The sequence below is a fragment of the Chiloscyllium plagiosum genome, chromosome 37, assembly GCF_004010195.1.
Source record: "Chiloscyllium plagiosum isolate BGI_BamShark_2017 chromosome 37, ASM401019v2, whole genome shotgun sequence".
Lineage (NCBI taxonomy): Eukaryota > Metazoa > Chordata > Chondrichthyes > Orectolobiformes > Hemiscylliidae > Chiloscyllium > Chiloscyllium plagiosum.
Window position 1 is genome coordinate 686,080 of NC_057746.1, and position 6,276 is coordinate 692,355.

The 6,276-nt window shown below is 42.5% G+C and overlaps 1 long non-coding RNA gene across 1 annotated transcript in view; it reads left to right on the forward strand.

Moving 5' to 3' along the window:
- LOC122541269 overlaps positions 1–3,646 on the forward strand; it is an 11,413-nt gene extending 7,767 nt beyond the window's left edge. The window contains exon 2 of the long non-coding RNA XR_006309545.1: positions 2,975–3,646. This is a non-coding gene — a long non-coding RNA (uncharacterized LOC122541269). The remainder of the gene's footprint in view (positions 1–2,974) is intronic.
- Positions 3,647–6,276: the final 2,630 nt, after the last annotated feature.

Genomic DNA, 6,276 nt, shown 5'->3' on the forward strand with positions numbered 1-6,276 from the left:
TTGTCTATTTTCACACTCTGCAGTATTTCTAATACCTCTTCCTTGTGAACCTCAATCTCTTCTAGTCTAGTTGAAAGTATCTCTGTATCTTCCTCGCCAACATTTTCATTTTCTATAGTGAACACTGTCGAAAAATATTTATTTAGTGCTTCCCCATCTCCTCTGACTCCACACAGAGCTTCCCACTATTATCCTTGACCGGCCCTAATTTAACTCTCGTCATTCTTTTATTCCTGACATACCTATAGAAAGCCTTATGGTTAACCTTGATCCTATCCGCCAACAACTTCTCGTGTCCCCTTCTGGCTCTTCTGAGCTCTCTTTTTAGGTCTTTCCTGACTTCCTTGTAATCCTCAAGCGCCCTAACTGAGTTTTCACACTTTGTCCTAACATATTGGCACGAACTGAAGATTATCTCCTGTGTGCAAACCAAAGCCAGAATTGATGGGTCATTTACAGATGAGAAAGATATTAGTGACGTGTCCACAAGCATCATCCTCAGGCCTCAATGATTTACTATCCATTTAGAATATTTTGTATCAGTATATCCTGTGGAGAAGGACAAGGAAGCTTGGGAGCTTGGGAAATAAATAATGATGCCTCAAAAAGAGTTTGTATTACAAAAGAGGCGGTGCTGAAGGTCTTAAAATGCATTAGGAAGATAAATCCCCAGGACCTGATCAGGTGTTCCCCAGAATTTTGGGGAAAGCTCAGGAAATGATTGCTGGGCCCCTTGCTTAGATATTTGTATGATCAATAGCCCTGGGTGAGGTGCCAGGAGACTGAAGATTAGTCAATGTGGTGCCATTATTTAAGAAAGGCTGTTTGGAAAAGCTAGGGAATTAAAGACTGGCGAACCTTGCATCAGTGGTGGGTAAGTTATTGGAGAGGATTCTGAGGGGCAGGATTTACGTGCATTTGGAAAGGCAAGGACTGATTAGGGACAGTCAGCACGTCTTTGTTTGTGAGAAATCGTGGGGGAGGAAGTGCAACACAGAGTGACGTGGGTGTTCTTGTACATGTAACATAAATGTAGCGTGCAGATACAACAATAATTGAGAAGGAAAGTAGAATTTTGGCCCTTATTGCTCAGGGTTTGGAGTTTAGAAATAGAGAAGTCTTCGTACAACTGTACAGGGTGTTAGTGAGGCCACACTGTATATAGGTTTGCTCCCCATATTTGCTAAAGGATGTACTGGCATTGGAGTCTGTTCAGAAAAGATTCCAGATACAACAATAATTGAGAAGGAAAGTGGAATTTTGGCCCTTATTGCTCAGGGTTTGGAGTTTAGAAATAGAGAAGTCTTTGTACAACTGTACAGGGTGTTAGTGAGGCCACACTGTATATAGGTTTGCTCCCCATATTTGCTAAAGGATGTACTGGCATCGGAGTCTGTTCAGAAAAGATTCACTCGGCTCATTCCAGGGATTAAGGGGGTTGACCTACTAAGAACGCTTAAACAGGCTTGGCTTTTATTCATTAGAATTTACAAAAATGAGAGGTAAACGTTTGAAAATATACAAGATACTTGACAGAGTTGAAGTTGGGAAAATGTTTCCACTATTGAGAAATCTCAAATTAGAGGGCACAGTTATAGAGTAAAGGGCAGGGGGGGGAACCCATTTAAAACTGAAATGCAGCTGGAATTTCTTCTCCCAGATTGTAGCAATTGTCTAGAAATCTCTCCCTCAGAGTGCAGTGAAGGATATATTACTGCAATTACTAAAAGAGGTGGGTAGATTTTAAGATATTGTGGAATTGAGGGTAGTAATGAGCTGACACAAAAGAGGAGTTGAGGTAGGTCAGCCATGATCTTATTGGATGGTGAAGCAGAGGTTAGTGACTTTCTCCACCCCTCTCCCCTTGCAAATATCCTCCTTACTCATCACACTCTTATTCGCTAACTCCCTTCCTCTCGCTATCCACTTGGTGAGTCTTCAGCAGCGATAGCTTATGACATAGAGGTGATGAACGAGAGGTTTGGGGGAAGGTAAATGACAAGAGAGTGGGAGAGAGCAAGGGGTGAATAAAATGGCAGTTTGTTTGTTTTTTAGAAACTGAATAAGAGAGTAACAGAGCAAAGTCAAAAAAAAGGGTGTGGTGTTTGGGGAACTTCCCTAAATTATAAATGACTCTAAAATGAGAATGCGCTTTGAACAGCGAATAATAGGTATTATGTTAACTTAGCCTAGACGATTCCTGGGGAAGTGTGAGTGTGTGAAATGTTCAGCTTTTTGACGAGTTTTGGATTGCTATTGCTTTTCATTGATCACAAAATACGAGGAGTTAATAAAATAAGCAATCACATTAACTCAGTACAGTATGACAGTGTATTAGTCAGTCATAGAGGTGTACAGCACGGAAACAGACCCTTCGGTCCAACCCATCCATGCCGACCAGATATCCCAACCCAATCTAGTCCCAACTGCCAGCACCCGGCCGATATCCCTCCAAACCCTTCCTATTCATATACCCATCCAAATGCCTCTTAAATGTTGCAATTGTACCAGCCTCCACCACATTCTCTGGCAGCTCATTCCATACACGTACCACCCTCTGTGTGAAAAAGTTTGCCCCTTAGGTCTCTTTTATATCTTTCCCCTCTCACCCTAAACCTATGCCCTTCTAGTTTTGGACTTCCCCACTGTCTATTTATCCTATCCATGCCCCTCATAATTTTGTAAACCTCTACAAGGTCACCTCTCAGCCGATCGGTTGAGGAGGAACCATATTGGCTAGTTCAGGCACCAAACCGTTTGTGTTATTTATGCATTTAATTTGAAGCTTATCTTTTTAATTGAGAAAATATTTAAATTGAGAAAGTTAGCTCGGAGGGAATTTCAGTCCACCATTTTCAAACACATCTAGCTATAACATCTGAAAGGATTTAAATGACTGTCAATAATAGAATATGGAATGAATAATAGTTTTTAGTAATCATTTTCTCACCAGTTTATTATTCTGTTTCCATAGTGTGCATCAAGACACATCAAGAAGATGCTTCCTAAGCACTAATGAACGATAACAGTAATCTAAAATAGGAACTTTTTTCAAATCTGTTCAGAAGATGAAGGAAGACTCACTATCCATGTGCATGCTGTGAGAGCTCAAAAGTAATCTATTTCCTTCCCACAGTGGTGCCACTATCTAACATGAGCTCCGATCCAACTGTAATTTTCAAACGTGGTAACCTTGCACATTTGAATACTGACTGAGGGCATCTTGTCCTGCTATCTTCAGCAAAGCTGTTGCTTTTGATTACTTTTGGAAGTTAAAAAGTCTGTGAAATGGGAAAAGGGAAGATAATGGTATCTGGCTGTAGGTAGTCAGTAACAGAGGAGGAGGCTATGGAATTGCCTGCTCTAGAACAGAGCTGTACTGAATAGATTCAAATTTTACCGTCATGTAACAAACCTTGTGGAACTCAATAACGTATAAAATTTCCAGTGGACAACTATAGAACTTGATTTTAAAAAGAGTCTAAGTTTAAAATTTTACATAGCAAACTAAATGTGAACAACTAGTTAATAAGCAACTAGTACTCAAACTGCAAAAACATCTCCTTTGTATTTTTTTATTAACATGACTGAGAACTGTAATGTTGCACTGTACTCTCCATTGAATTACAGTCTTTATAGAAAACAGTCTACAGTTTTTCCTAACTTCCAATAAGCAAATACTTCTCTGTTTTACAAATTTCTAACTTCAAGTGACCATCAAGTGGTGTTTGCTACATCAGGCCAATTTCCTCAATGAAAGATAGTCTTCTCTTTCAGATAGTGCAGGTGGCAGGAATTCCCAACTTTTCTGTGCTGACAGCACTAGCTAGAGTCCTTTCATTCTTACTCTTCTCTGGCCAAGAGTTGGCGATAATGTCTACCCACCATTAGCACAATTTCCTGTTGCATGAACAGTTATACCTTCTCCCAAGAAGTCAAATTGACCACCTTTACACCCCACCCCCCCAACTATTCACACAGTCATTAAACTACCCAAGGTTGTTGTCAGGCAGATTAGACTACCTACAGTGTGGTAACAGGCCCTTCAGCTCAACAAGTCCAGACCAACCCTCTGAAGAGGAGCCCACCCCACCTATATTTCCCTCTGACTAATCCACCTAACACTATGGGTAATTTAGCATGGCCAATTCACCTAACCTGCACATCATTGGACTATGGGAGGAAACCGGAGCACCCGGAGGAAACCCACGCAGACACTGGGAGAACGTGCAAACTCCACACAGTCAGTTGCCTGAGGCGGGAATTGAACCTGGATCCCTGGCGCTGTGAGGCAGCAGTGCTAACCACTGAGTCACCGTGCTGCCTGTTGACTCCTTTTATTCAGTTGAAGCAAATTACTGCAGATGCTGGGATCTGAACTGAAAACAAAATTGCTAGAAATCACAGTGGGTCAGGCAGATCCATGCAGAGAGAGCAAACCAATGCTTTTGAGTCTAGATGAGTCTTCTTCCGAGCTGACGTGAAATGTGGAGGGGGCAGCATTAATGCAATGGTGGTAGGGCTGGAGTGCTCAGAGTGAAAGGATGTTGATAGTGCAGATTAAGTGATTGGAATGGGAGAGTGGCAGAACAATGGTGTGTCTAACAGCCAACAGTCCCACTGGGGTGAGGGGAGGGGAGAGAGGACACGGTGACAGAGAATGTAATGAGTAAAGGTAAAAGAAAGGGAAGGAATGGCAGTTGGTTCACAATGTGAAGGGGTTGAACTCTAATCTTAAAGTCCAGAAGGCTGTGAAGTGCCTCGGCTGAAGATGAGATGTTGTTCCTCCAGTTTGTGCTGTGATTTGCTGGAACATTGCGGCATGCCAAGGACAGACAGGAGGGCATGTGAGCAGGACGCTGTGTTAGGATGACCAGCTGTGGGAAGGTCAGGGTGATTCTTGCACACAGACTTGGGGCGTTCTGCAAAGCTTTCATTCCTCCGTTTTAGCTGGAAGATACAGTAACAAAACAATCATAAGAGCTCACGTTCAACAAAAGCCGACTGAGGTAGCTGACCGAGTCAGGTTGGCCAATCCAGACTTCCGGGTTCCTGACCCTGGGCAGGGGATGTGGGCTCTCTGAATGCAGAAAGCAGCTTTGGTGGACAGGCGAAATAATTTTAAAGTAAATCATGATATCTTTTTACTGTCTTACAGAAGGACCAGGCTAGATTAAACAATGTTTGATGCAGATAAAAAAATGACAGGAAGGACAGAAACTGCAGTGCCTCCAGACCATCAAAGAATGGCTCTACATCAATAGCACCTTCTGAAAATCTACTCAGAATTGTCTGAAATAAAACAAATTATCACTGCAGAGCACCTCTTATGCCCGAAACGTCGATTCTCCTTCTCCCTTGATGCTGCCTGACCTGCTGTGCTTTTCCAGCAACACATTTTTAAGCAATGTTTCAAAAGCCATGGTAGGCTTTGAGTTTGCTTATTGCACCGGGGAAAAGGGACTTGTAAAATGGTTGGCTGTGAACATAGTTGTGCAAGCAGTGACTTTCACACACAATTGATAAAAGTTCTTGAAGCATTGGCACCTCCCTTAAGATGAGAATCTATTCAAATCTGAGCTGAGAAAGTAGGTTCAAACATTCAATTATCTTGAAGCACCGGTCCCTCAAATCAAAGGCCAGTGAACAGCAAGAGGTAAGAGAAGAGATTCGTGGACTGTTAGACCTCCTAACACAGGTACATGAGAGCAAGCAAGTAAAAATTCTGATGTGAGCATTTTAAGTCTTAGTGTGGTTGTCGACATAAAGACAGGTACATTGGAGGGGAACCATACAAGTGTGATGTCTGTGGCTGGCCCTTGGCACGGGCATTTAGCCTCGTGCAACACCTATGCATTCACATGGGTGAGAAACCATTCAAATGTGACATGTGTGACAAGTCCTTTATACAAGCATCTACCCTCCTGCCACATTGGTGGATACACATGGGCAAGAAACCGTTCATTGTGCAAGGTTTGTGACAAAGCATTTGTGACGTCCTCGTGCCTACTGGAACACCAGTGAGCCCACACAGGTGTGAGACTTGTAACAGAACGTTCACACTTTCCTCATTACTTTTGAAACATTAGTGCACTCACTCCACTGAGAAACCATTCAAATGCCAAGTTTGTAGCAAAGCTTTTACGAAGCCATTCTGCCTCCAGGTACACAGGTGCATTCGGAAAAACGAAAAGCCCTTCTGGTGCACAGTTTGCAAAATAACTTTCTGCAACTCATCGTACCTTCGTGTTCATCAGCCCGTGCATACAGGAGAAA